Raw genomic sequence first — 15,399 nt, 5'->3', positions numbered from 1 at the left:
CTCTGTTGCTTCGATACGTAGACATCTGCAAACGCTATTTCCTAGCAAGGAAGTGTCGCATTTACATTCATTTGAAGTGTAGACGAGATATACGTAGCACTGCCCAATGAATATTATATCTTATCATGTAACGTAGAATTGAGGTGCGATATCGCGTTTTAAGAAGCATTAGAACTATATTTCCACGATACGTAGACATCTGCAGACGATATTTCGTAACAAGGAAGTGTCGCATTTACATTCTTTTGAAGTGAGTGCGAGGTATACATAACACTCCACAATGAATATTATATCTCATCATGAAACATAGAATTGACATGCGATATCGTGTTTTGAGAAGCACTAGAACACTCCTGCTACGATACGTAGACATCTGCAAACGCTACTTCCTACCAAGGAAGTGTCGCACTTACATTCATTTGAAGTGTATACGAGGTATACATAACACCGCAATGAATATTATATCTTATCATGAAACATAGAACTGAGATGCGATATCGCGATTTAAGAAGCATAATAACTCTATTGTTTCGATACTTAGACATCTGGAAACGCTATTTCCTAGCAAGGAAGTGTCGCATTTACATTCATTTGAAGCGAATACGAGGTATACATTACACTTGGCAATTAATATTATATCTTATCCTAAAACACAAATGAGGTGCGATATCTCGTTTTAAGAAACATTTGAACCCTATTGCTTCGATTCGTAGACATCTGCCAACGCTATTTCCTAGCAAGGAAGTGAAGTATTTACATTCATTTGATGAGTATGCAAGGTATACATGACACTTCGCAATGAATATTATATCTTATAATGAAACATAGAAATGAGATGCTATATCTCGTTTTAAGAAGCATTCGAACACTGTTGCTACGATACGTAGACATCTGCAGACGCTATTTCCTAGCAAGGAAGTGTCGCATTTACACTTTTTTGAAGTGAATACGAGGTATATATAACACTCCACATTAAATATTATATCTTATCGTGAAACATAGAAATGAGATCCGATGTCGCGTTATAAGAAGCATTAGAACCCTATTGCTTCGATACGTAGATATCTGGAAACGTAATTTCCTAGAGAGCAAGTGTCGCATTTACATTCACTTGAAGTGTGGACGAGGAGTACATAACACTTCGCAAAGAATAATATATCTTATCATGCGACATAGGAAAGAGATGCGATATCGCGTTATAAGAAGCATTAGAACTCTATTGTTACGATTCGTAGTCATCTGCAGACGCTATTTCCTAGCAAGGAAGTGTCGCATTTACATTCATTTGAAGTTTATGCGAGGTATAAGTGACACTTCGCAATAAATATTATATCTTATCATGAAACATAGACGTGAGACGCGATATCGCGTTTTAAGAAACATTAGATCTCTATTGCTTCGATACGTAGACATCTGCAAACGTTATTTTGAAGCATGGAAGTGTCGCATTTACATTCATTTGAAGTGTAGACGAGGAAAACATAACACTTCGTAATGAATATTATATCTTATCTTGAAACATAGAAATGAGATGCGATCCCGCGATTTAAAAAGCATTAGTAATCTATTGCTACGATACGTAGTCATCTGCAAACGCTATTTAATAGCAAGGATGTGTCGCACTGACATTCATTTGAAGTGAATACGAGGTATACACAAAACTTTGCAATGGATATTATATCTTATCATGAAACATAGAAATGAGATGCGATATCGGTATTTAAGAAGCATTAAACACTCTATTGCTTCGATTCGTAGACATCTGCAAACGCTATTTCCTAGCAAGGATATGCCGCATTTACATTCTTTTGTAGCGAATACGAGGTATACATAACACTGCACAATGAAAATTGTATCTTATCACGAAACATAGAAATGAGGATCTATATCCCGTTTTAATAAGCATTAGAACTCTATTGCTTTGACACGTAGACATCTGCATTCGCTATTCCCTAGGAAGGAACTGTCGCATTTACATTCTTTTGATGTGAATACGAGGTATACATAACACTGCACGATAAATATTATATCTTATCATGAAACATGGAAATGAGATGCGATATGGCGATTTAAGAAGCATTGGAACTCTATTGCTTCGGTACGTAGACGTCTGCAAACGCTACTGCCCAGTAGCGGAAGTGTCGCATTTACATTCTTTTGTAGTGAATGCGAGGTATACATGACACTTCGCAATGAATATTATACCTTATCATGAAACATAGAAATCTGATGCGATATCGCGTTTTAAGAAGCATTAGAGCTCTACTGCTACGATACGTAGACATCTGCAAACGCTATTTCCTAGCAAGGAAGTGTCGCATTTACATTCATTTGAAGTGAATACGAAGTATACATGACACTCCGCAATGAATATTATATCTTCTCCAAAAACAGAAATGAGGTGCGATATCTCGTTTTAAGAAACATTAGAACCCTATTGCTTCGATACGTAGACATCTGCCAACGCTATTTCCTAGCAAGGAAGTGTCGCATTTACATTCATTTGAAGTGTATGCAAGGTATACATGACACTTCGCAATGAATATAATATCTTATAATGAAACATAGAAATGAGATGCTATATCTCGTTTTAAGAAGCATTCGAACCCTATTGCTACGATACGTAGACATCTGCAGACGCTATTTCCTAGCAAGGAAGTGTCGCATTTACATTCTTTTGAAGTGAATACGAGGTATACATAGCACTCCACAATAAATATTATATCTTACCATGAAACGTAGAAATGGGGAGCGATCTCGCGTTTTAAGAAGCATTAGAACTCTATTCCTACGAAACGCAGACATCTGCAGATGCTATTTCCTAGCAAGGAAGTGTCGCATGTACATTCTTTTGAAGTGAAAACGAGGTATACATAACACTCCACAATGAATATTATATCTTATCAGGAAACATAGAAATGTGATGCGATATCGCGATTTCAGAAGCATTAGAACTCTATTGCTTCGATACGTAGGCGTCTGCAAACGCTATTTCCTAGCAAGGAAGTGTCGTATTTACATTCTCTTGAAGAGAATACGAGGTATACATGACACTCCGCAATGAGTATTATATCTTATCCTAATACAGAAATGAGCTGCTACATCTCGTTTTAAGAAACATTAGAACCCTATTGCTTCGATACTTAGACATTCGCCAACGCTATTTCCTAGGAATGAAGTGTCGCCTTTTAATTCGTTTGAAGTGTATGCGTGGAATACAAAGTCCCTTCGCAATGAATATTATATCTTATCATGAAACATAGAAATGAGATGCGATATCGCGTTTTGAGATGCTTTAGGACTCTAATGCTACGATATGTAGACATCTGCAAACGCTGTTTCCTAGCAAGGAAGTGTCCCATTAACATTCATTTGAAATGTAGACGAGGAATACATAGCACTCCGCAATGAATATTGTATCTTATCATGAAACATAGAAATGAGATGCGACATCGCGTTTTAAGAAGCATTAGAACTCTATTGCTACGATACGTAGACATCTGCAGACGCTATTGCCAAGCAAGGATGTGTCGCATATACGTTCGTTTGAAGAGAATACGAGGTACACACAACACTCCACAATGAATATTATATCTTATCACGAATCATAGGAATGTGATTCGATATCGCGGTTTAAGAAGCATTAGAATTCTATTGCTTCGATAAGAAGACATCTGGAAACGTAATTGCCTGGAAAGGAAGTGTCGCATATACATTACTTTGAAGTGAATACGAGGTATACATAACACTCGACAATGAATATTATATCTTATCACGAAACATAGAAATGTGATGCGATATCGCGTTTCAAGAAGCACTAGAAATTTACTGCTTCGATACGTAGAAATCTGCAAGCGCTATTTCCTAGCAAGGAAGTGTCGCATTTACATTCATTTGAAGTGAAAACGAGGAATACATGAAACTTCGCAATGAATATTATATCTCATCATGAAACACAGTAATGAGATTCGATATCCCGTTTCAAGAAGCATTAGAACTCTATTACTACGATACGTAGAAATCTGCAAACGCTATTTCCTAGGAAGGAAGAGTCGCATTTATATTCTTTTGAAGTGAATGCGAGTTATACATAACATTGCAGAATGAATATTATATATTATCATGAAACATAGAAATGAGATGGGATATCGCGATATAAGATGCATTAGAACTTTATTGCTTCGATACGTAGACATCTGCAAACGCTATTTCCTAGCAAGGACGTGTCGCATTTACATTCTTTTGGAGTAAATGCGAGGTATACATAACATTGCACAATGAATATTATATGTGTTCATGAAACATAGAAATGAGATGCGATATCACGATTTAAGATGCATTAGAACTTTATTGCTTCGATACGTAGACATCTGCAAACGCTAATTCCTAGCAAGGAAGTGTCGCATTTACATTCATCCCAAGTGTATGCGAGGTATTCGTGATACTTCGCAATGAATAATATATCTTACCATGAAACATAGGAATGGGATGCGATATCTCGTTTTAAGAGGCATTAGAATTCTTTTGCTTCGATACGTACACATCTGCAAACGCTATTTCCTAGCAAGGAAGTGTCGCATTTACATTCTTCTGAAGTGTATGCGAGGTATAAGTGATTCTTCGCAATGAATACTATATCCTATCATGAAACATAGAAACGAGATGTGACATCCCGTTTCAAGAAGCATTAGAACTCTCTTGCTTCGATACGTAGACATCAGCAATCGCTATTTCCTAGCAAGGAAGTGTCGCATTTACATTCATCCCAAGTGTATGCGAGGTATACGTGATACTTCGCAATGAATAATATATCTTACCATGAAACATAGGAATGGGATGCGATATCTCGTTTTAAGAAGCATTAGAATTCTTTTGCTTCGATACGTACACATCTGCAAACGCTATTTCCTAGCAAGGAAGTGTCGCATTTACATTCTTCTGAAGTGTATGCGAGGTATAAGTGATTCTTCGCAATGAATACTATATCCTATCATGAAACATAGAAACGAGATGTGACATCCCGTTTCAAGAAGCATTAGAACTCTATTGCTTCGATACGTAGACATCAGCAATCGCTATTTCCTAGCAAGGAAGTGTCGCATTTACATTGATTTGAGGTGAATACGAGGAATACATGAAACTTCGCAATGAACATTATATCTTATCATGAAACATAGAAATGTGGTGTGATATCGCGTTTCAAGAAGCATTAGAACTCCATTGCTTCGATACGTAGACATTTGCAATCGCTATTTCCCAGCAAGGAAGTGTTGCATTTACATTCATTTGAAGTGTATGCGAGGTATACATAACACTTCGCAATGAATATTATATCTTATCGTGAAACATAGATATGAGATGCGATCTCGCGATATAAGGAGCATTAGAACTCTATTGCTACGATACGTAGACATCTGCAAACGCTATTTCCTAGCAAGGAAGTGTCGCATTTACATTCATTTGAAATGTATGCGAGGTATACATAACACTTCGCAATGAATATTATATGTTATCATGAAACATAGAAATGAGATGCGATATATCGTTTTATGAATCATTATGACTCGCTTGCTACGATACGTAGACATCTGCAAACGCTATTTCCTAGCAGGGAAGAGTAGCATCTACATTCCTCTGAAGGGAATACAAGGTATACATGAATCTTCGCAATGAATATTATATCTTATCATGAAACATAGATATGAGATGCGATATCCCATTTCAAGGAGCATTACAACTCTATTGCTTCGATACGTAGACGTCTGCAAACGCTATTTCCTAACAAGGAAGTGTCGCATTTACATTCATTTGAAGTGTATGCGATGTATACGTGACACTTCACAATAAATATTATATCTTATCATGAAACATAGAAATGAGATGCGATATCTCGTTTTAAGAAGCATTATAACACGCTTGCTACGATACGTAGACATCTGCAAACTCTATTTCCTAGCAAGGAAGTGTCGCATTTACATTCATTTGAAGTGAATACGAGGAATACATGAAACTTCGCAATGAATATAATTTCTTATCATGAAGCATAGAAATGAGATGCGATATTCCGTTTCAAGAAGCATTAGAAATCTATTGCTTCGATACGTAGACGTCTGCAAACGCTATTTCCTAGCAAGGCAGTGTCGCATTTACATTCATTTGAAGTGTATGCGATGTATACGTGACACTTCACAATAAATATTATATCTTATCATGAAACATAGAAATGAGATGCGATATCGCGTTTTGGGATGCAATAGAAATCTAATGCTACGATACGCAGAAATCTGCCAACGCTATTTCCTAGCAAGGGAGTGTCGCATTTACATTCTTCTGAAGTGAATACAAGGTATACATGACACTTCGCAATTAATATTTTATCTTACCATGAAACATAGTAATGAGATTTGATATCGCGTTTTGAGATGCATTAGAACTCTATTATTACTATACGTAGACATCTGCGAACGCTATTTCCTAGCATGGAAGTGTCGCATTTACATTCTTTTGAAGCGAGTACGAGGTATAATTAACACTCCACAATGAATATTATATCTTATCATGAAACCAAGAAATGAGAATCGATATCGCGTTTTAAGAAGCATTAGAAACCTATTGCTACGATACGTAGACATCTGCAAACGTTATTTCCTAGCAAGGAAGTGTCGCATTTACATTCATTTGAAGTGTATGCGAGGTATACATGACACTTCGCAATGAATAATATATCTTATAATGAAACATAGAAATGAAATGCGATATCGCGTTTTAAGAAGCATTAGAACCCTACTGCTTTGATACGTAGACATCTGTAAACGCTATTTTCAAGCAAGGAAGTGTCGTATTTACATTCTTCTGAAGAGAATCCGAAGTATACATGACATTCCGCAATGAATATTATATCTTATCATAAAACATAGAAATGAGATGGGATATCTCGTTTTAAGAAGCATTAGAACTCTGTTGCTTCGATACGTAGACATCTGCCGTGGCTATTTCCTAGCAAGGAAGTGTCTCATTTACATTCGTTTGAAGTGTATGCGAGGTATACATGATACTTCGCAATGAATATTATATCTTGTAGTGAAACATAGAAATGAAATGCGATATCGCGTTTTAAGAACATTAGAACACTATTGCTACGATACGTAGACATCTGCAGACGCTATTTCGTAACAAGGAAGTGTCGCATTTACATTCATTTGAAGGGTAGACGAGATATACATAACACTGCATAATGAATATTATATCTTATAATGAAACGTAGAAGTGAGATACAATATCGCTTTTTAAGAAGCATTAGAACTCTGTTGCTTCGATACGTAGACGTCTGCCATCGCTATTTCCTAGCAAGGAAGTGTCGCATTTACATTCTATTGAGGTGAATACGAGGTATACATAACACTGCACAGTGAATATTATATCTAATCATAAAACACAGAAATGAGATGCGATATCTCGTTTTAAGAAGCATTAGTACTCTGTTGCTTCGATACGTAGACATCTGCAAACGCTATTTCCTAGCAAGGAAGTGTCGCATTTACATTCATTTGAAGTGTAGACGAGATATACGTAGCACTGCCCAATGAATATTATATCTTATCATGTAACGTAGAATTGAGGTGCGATATCGCGTTTTAAGAAGCATTAGAACTATATTTCCACGATACGTAGACATCTGCAGACGATATTTCGTAACAAGGAAGTGTCGCATTTACATTCTTTTGAAGTGAGTGCGAGGTATACATAACACTCCACAATGAATATTATATCTCATCATGAAACATAGAATTGACATGCGATATCGTGTTTTGAGAAGCACTAGAACACTCCTGCTACGATACGTAGACATCTGCAAACGCTACTTCCTACCAAGGAAGTGTCGCACTTACATTCATTTGAAGTGTATACGAGGTATACATAACACCGCAATGAATATTATATCTTATCATGAAACATAGAACTGAGATGCGATATCGCGATTTAAGAAGCATTATAACTCTATTGTTTCGATACTTAGACATCTGGAAACGCTATTTCCTAGCAAGGAAGTGTCGCATTTACATTCATTTGAAGCGAATACGAGGTATACATTACACTTGGCAATTAATATTATATCTTATCCTAAAACACAAATGAGGTGCGATATCTCGTTTTAAGAAACATTTGAACCCTATTGCTTCGATTCGTAGACATCTGCCAACGCTATTTCCTAGCAAGGAAGTGAAGTATTTACATTCATTTGATGAGTATGCAAGGTATACATGACACTTCGCAATGAATATTATATCTTATAATGAAACATAGAAATGAGATGCTATATCTCGTTTTAAGAAGCATTCGAACACTGTTGCTACGATACGTAGACATCTGCAGACGCTATTTCCTAGCAAGGAAGTGTCGCATTTACACTTTTTTGAAGTGAATACGAGGTATATATAACACTCCACATTAAATATTATATCTTATCGTGAAACATAGAAATGAGATCCGATGTCGCGTTATAAGAAGCATTAGAACCCTATTGCTTCGATACGTAGATATCTGGAAACGTAATTTCCTAGAGAGCAAGTGTCGCATTTACATTCACTTGAAGTGTGGACGAGGAGTACATAACACTTCGCAAAGAATAATATATCTTATCATGCGACATAGGAAAGAGATGCGATATCGCGTTATAAGAAGCATTAGAACTCTATTGTTACGATTCGTAGTCATCTGCAGACGCTATTTCCTAGCAAGGAAGTGTCGCATTTACATTCATTTGAAGTTTATGCGAGGTATAAGTGACACTTCGCAATAAATATTATATCTTATCATGAAACATAGACGTGAGACGCGATATCGCGTTTTAAGAAACATTAGATCTCTATTGCTTCGATACGTAGACATCTGCAAACGTTATTTTGAAGCATGGAAGTGTCGCATTTACATTCATTTGAAGTGTAGACGAGGAAAACATAACACTTCGTAATGAATATTATATCTTATCTTGAAACATAGAAATGAGATGCGATCCCGCGATTTAAAAAGCATTAGTAATCTATTGCTACGATACGTAGTCATCTGCAAACGCTATTTAATAGCAAGGATGTGTCGCACTGACATTCATTTGAAGTGAATACGAGGTATACACAAAACTTTGCAATGGATATTATATCTTATCATGAAACATAGAAATGAGATGCGATATCGGTATTTAAGAAGCATTAAACACTCTATTGCTTCGATTCGTAGACATCTGCAAACGCTATTTCCTAGCAAGGATATGCCGCATTTACATTCTTTTGTAGCGAATACGAGGTATACATAACACTGCACAATGAAAATTGTATCTTATCACGAAACATAGAAATGAGGATCTATATCCCGTTTTAATAAGCATTAGAACTCTATTGCTTTGACACGTAGACATCTGCATTCGCTATTCCCTAGGAAGGAACTGTCGCATTTACATTCTTTTGATGTGAATACGAGGTATACATAACACTGCACGATAAATATTATATCTTATCATGAAACATGGAAATGAGATGCGATATGGCGATTTAAGAAGCATTGGAACTCTATTGCTTCGGTACGTAGACGTCTGCAAACGCTACTGCCCAGTAGCGGAAGTGTCGCATTTACATTCTTTTGTAGTAAATGCGAGGTATACATGACACTTCGCAATGAATATTATACCTTATCATGAAACATAGAAATCTGATGCGATATCGCGTTTTAAGAAGCATTAGAGCTCTACTGCTACGATACGTAGACATCTGCAAACGCTATTTCCTAGCAAGGAAGTGTCGCATTTACATTCATTTGAAGTGAATACGAAGTATACATGACACTCCGCAATGAATATTATATCTTCTCCAAAAACAGGAATGAGGTGCGATATCTCGTTTTAAGAAACATTAGAACCCTATTGCTTCGATACGTAGACATCTGCCAACGCTATTTCCTAGCAAGGAAGTGTCGCATTTACATTCATTTGAAGTGTATGCAAGGTATACATGACACTTCGCAATGAATATAATATCTTATAATGAAACATAGAAATGAGATGCTATATCTCGTTTTAAGAAGCATTCGAACCCTATTGCTACGATACGTAGACATCTGCAGACGCTATTTCCTAGGAATGAAGTGTCGCCTTTTAATTCGTTTGAAGTGTATGCGTGGAATACAAAGTCCCTTCGCAATGAATATTACATCTTATCATGAAACATAGAAATGAGATGCGATATCGCGTTTTGAGATGCTTTAGGACTCTAATGCTACGATATGTAGACATCTGCAAACGCTGTTTCCTAGCAAGGAAGTGTCCCATTAACATTCATTTGAAATGTAGACGAGGAATACATAGCACTCCGCAATGAATATTGTATCTTATCATGAAACATAGAAATGAGATGCGACATCGCGTTTTAAGAAGCATTAGAACTCTATTGCTACGATACGTAGACATCTGCAGACGCTATTGCCAAGCAAGGATGTGTCGCATATACGTTCGTTTGAAGAGAATACGAGGTACACACAACACTCCACAATGAATATTATATCTTATCACGAATCATAGGAATGTGATTCGATATCGCGGTTTAAGAAGCATTAGAATTCTATTGCTTCGATAAGAAGACATCTGGAAACGTAATTGCCTGGAAAGGAAGTGTCGCATATACATTACTTTGAAGTGAATACGAGGTATACATAACACTCGACAATGAATATTATATCTTATCACGAAACATAGAAATGTGATGCGATATCGCGTTTCAAGAAGCACTAGAAATTTACTGCTTCGATACGTAGAAATCTGCAAGCGCTATTTCCTAGCAAGGAAGTGTCGCATTCACATTCATGTGAAGTGTACACGAGGAATACATAACACTTCGCAATGAATATTATATCTTATCATTAAACATAGAAATGAGATGCGATATCGCGTTTTAAGAAGCATTAGAACTCTATTGCTACGATACGTAGACATCTGCCAACGATATTTCCTAGCAAGGAAGTATCGCATTTACATTCATTTGAAGTGTATGCGAGGTATACAAGACACTTCGCAATGAATATTATATCTTATCATGAAACATTGAAATGGGATGCGATATGGCGATTTAAGAAGAATTAGAACTCTATTGCTACGATACGTAGACATCTGCAAACTCTATTTCCTAGCAAGGAAGTGTCGCATTTACATTCTTTTGAAGCGAATACGAGGTATACATAACACTGAACAATGAATATTATATCTTATCATGAAACATAGAAATGAGATGCGATATCGCGATCTAAGAAGCATTAGAACCCTAATGCTACGATACGTAGACATCTGCAAACGCTATTTCCTAGCAAGGAAGTGTCGCATTTACATTCTTTTGAAGCGAATACGAAGTTTACATAACACTGCACAATGAATATTATATCTTATCATGAAACATAGAAATGCGATGCGATATCGCGATTTTAGAAGCATTAGAAATCTATTGCTTCGATACGTAGACATCTGGAAACGCTATTTCCTAGCAAGGAAGTGTCGCATTTACATCGTTTTGAAGTGAATACGAGGTATACATGACATTTCGCAATGAATATTGTATCTTATCATGAAACATAGAAATGAGATGCCATATCGCGCTTTAAGAAGAATTAGAACCCTATTGCTACGATACATAGACATCTGCTAACGCTATTTCCTAGCAAGGAAGTGGCGCATTATCATTCTTTTGAAGTGAATACGAGGCATACGTAACACTGCACAATGAATATTATATCTTTTCATGAAACATAGAAGTGAGATGCGATATCGCGATTTAAGAAGCATTAGATCTCTATTGCTTCGATACGTAGACATCTTCAAACGCTATTTCCTAGCAAGGAAGTGTAGCATTTACATTCTCTTGAAGTGAATACGAGGTATACATAACACTGCGCAATGAATATAATATCTTATCATAAAACATAGAAATGGGATGCGATATTGCGATTTAAGCAGCATTAGAATTCTATTGCTTCGATACGTAGACACCTGCAAACGCTATTTCCTAGCAAGGAAGTGTAGCATTTACATTCTTTTGAAGCGAAAACGAGGTATACATGACACTTGGCAATTAATGTTGTATCTTATCATGAAACATAGAAATGAGATGCGATATCGCGTTTTAAGAAGAATTAGAACTCTATTGCAACGATACGTAGACATCTGCAAACGCTATTTCCTAGCAAGGAAGTGTCGCATTTAAATTCTTTTGAAGCGAATACGAGGTATACATAACACTGAACAATGAATATTATATCTTATCATTAAACATAGAATTGGGATGCGATATCGCGATTTAAGCAGCATTAGAATTCTAGTGCTTCGATTCGTAGACACCTGCAAACGCTATTTCCTAGCAAGGAAGTGTCGCATTTACATTCATTTGAAGTGAAAACGAGGAATACATGAAACTTCGCAATGAATATTATATCTCATCATGAAACACAGTAATGAGATTCGATATCCCGTTTCAAGAAGCATTAGAACTCTATTACTACGATACGTAGAAATCTGCAAACGCTATTTCCTAGGAAGGAAGAGTCGCATTTATATTCTTTTGAAGTGAATGCGAGTTATACATAACATTGCAGAATGAATATTATATATTATCATGAAACATAGAAATGAGATGGGATATCGCGATATAAGATGCATTAGAACTTTATTGCTTCGATACGTAGACATCTGCAAACGCTATTTCCTAGCAAGGACGTGTCGCATTTACATTCTTTTGGAGTAAATGCGAGGTATACATAACATTGCACAATGAATATTATATGTGTTCATGAAACATAGAAATGAGATGCGATATCACGATTTAAGATGCATTAGAACTTTATTGCTTCGATACGTAGACATCTGCAAACGCTTATTCCTAGCAAGGAAGTGTCGCATTTACATTCATCCCAAGTGTATGCGAGGTATTCGTGATACTTCGCAATGAATAATATATCTTACCATGAAACATAGGAATGGGATGCGATATCTCGTTTTAAGAGGCATTAGAATTCTTTTGCTTCGATACGTACACATCTGCAAACGCTATTTCCTAGCAAGGAAGTGTCGCATTTACATTCTTCTGAAGTGTATGCGAGGTATAAGTGATTCTTCGCAATGAATACTATATCCTATCATGAAACATAGAAACGAGATGTGACATCCCGTTTCAAGAAGCATTAGAACTCTCTTGCTTCGATACGTAGACATCAGCAATCGCTATTTCCTAGCAAGGAAGTGTCGCATTTACATTCATCCCAAGTGTATGCGAGGTATACGTGATACTTCGCAATGAATAATATATCTTACCATGAAACATAGGAATGGGATGCGATATCTCGTTTTAAGAAGCATTAGAATTCTTTTGCTTCGATACGTACACATCTGCAAACGCTATTTCCTAGCAAGGAAGTGTCGCATTTACATTCTTCTGAAGTGTATGCGAGGTATAAGTGATTCTTCGCAATGAATACTATATCCTATCATGAAACATAGAAACGAGATGTGACATCCCGTTTCAAGAAGCATTAGAACTCTATTGCTTCGATACGTAGACATCAGCAATCGCTATTTCCTAGCAAGGAAGTGTCGCATTTACATTGATTTGAGGTGAATACGAGGAATACATGAAACTTCGCAATGAACATTATATCTTATCATGAAACATAGAAATGAGATGCGATATCGCGTTTTGGGATGCAATAGAAATCTAATGCTACGATACGCAGAAATCTGCAAACGCTATTTCCTAGCAAGGAAGTGTCGCATTTACATTCTATTGAAGCGAATACGAGGTATACATAACACTGAACAATGAATATTATATCTTATCACGAAACATAGAAATGGAATGCGATATCGCGATTTAAGAGTCATTAGAACTCTAATGCTACGATACGTAGACATCAGCAAACGCTATTTCCTAGCAAGGAAGTGTAGCATTTACATTCTTTTGAAGTGAATACGAGGTATACATGACACTTGGCAATTAATATTGTATCTTATCATGAAACATAGAAATGGGATGCGATATCGCGTTTTAAGAAGAATTAGAACTCTATTGCTATGATACGTAGACATCTGCAAACGCTATTTCCTAGCAAGGAAGTGTCGCATTTACATTCTTTTGAAGCGAATACGAGGTATACATAACACTGAACAATGAATATTATATCTTATCATGAAACAGAAATGGGATGCGATATCGCGATTTAAGCAGCATTAGAATTCTATTGCTTCGATACGTAGACACCTGCAAACGCTATTTCCTAGCAAGGAAGTGTAGCATTTACATTCTTTTGAAGCGAAAACGAGGTATACATGACACTTGGCAATTAATATTGTATCTTATCATGAAACATAGTAATGAGATGCGATATCGCGTCCTAAGAGGAATTAGAACTCTATTGCTACGATACGTAGACGTCGGCAGGCGCTATTTCCTAGGAAGGAAGTGTCGCATTTACATTCTTTTGAAGCGATTACGAGATATACATAACACTGCACAATGAATATTATATCTTATCATGAAACATAGAAATGAGGTGCGATATCGCGATTTAAGCAGCATCAGAAGTCTATTGCTTCGGTACGTAGGCACCTGCAAACGGTATTTCCTAGCAAGGAAGTGTCGCATTTACATTCTTTTGAAGCGATTACGAGATATACATAACACTGCACAATAAATATTATATCTTTTCACGAAACACAGAAATGAGATGCGATATCGCGATTTAAGAAGCATAAGATCTCTATTGCTTCGATACGTAGACATCTGCAAACGCTATTTCCTAGCAGGGAAGTGTAGCATTTACATTCTCTTGAAGTGAATACGAGGTATACATGACACTTCGCAGTGAATATTATATCTTATCATGAAACATAGTCATGAGATGCGATATCGCGATTTTAGATGCATTTGAAATCTATTGCTTCGATACGTAGACATCTGGAAACGCTATTTCCTAGCAAGGAAGTGTCGCATTTACATCATTTTGAAGTGAATACGAGGTATACATGACACTTCGCAATGAATATTGTATCTTATCATGAAACATACAAATGAGATGCCATATCGCGTTTTAAGAAGAATTAGAACTCTATTTCTACGACACGTAGAAATCTGCAGACGCTATTTCCTAGCAAGGAAGTGTCGCATTTACATTGTTTTGATATGAATACGAGGTATAAATCACACTTCGCAATCAATATTGTACCTTATCATGAAACATACAAATGAGATGCGATATCGCGTTTTAAGAGGAATTAGAACCCCAATGCTACGATACGTAGACATCTGCAAACGCTATTTCCTAGCAAGGAAGTGTCGCATTTACATTCTTTTGAAGCGAATACGATGTTTACATAAC

Source organism: Xylocopa sonorina, unplaced genomic scaffold (genome assembly GCF_050948175.1).
Source record: "Xylocopa sonorina isolate GNS202 unplaced genomic scaffold, iyXylSono1_principal scaffold0024, whole genome shotgun sequence".
Taxonomy (NCBI): Eukaryota; Metazoa; Arthropoda; class Insecta; order Hymenoptera; family Apidae; genus Xylocopa; species Xylocopa sonorina.
Note: the sequence above shows the minus strand (reverse complement) of the source record.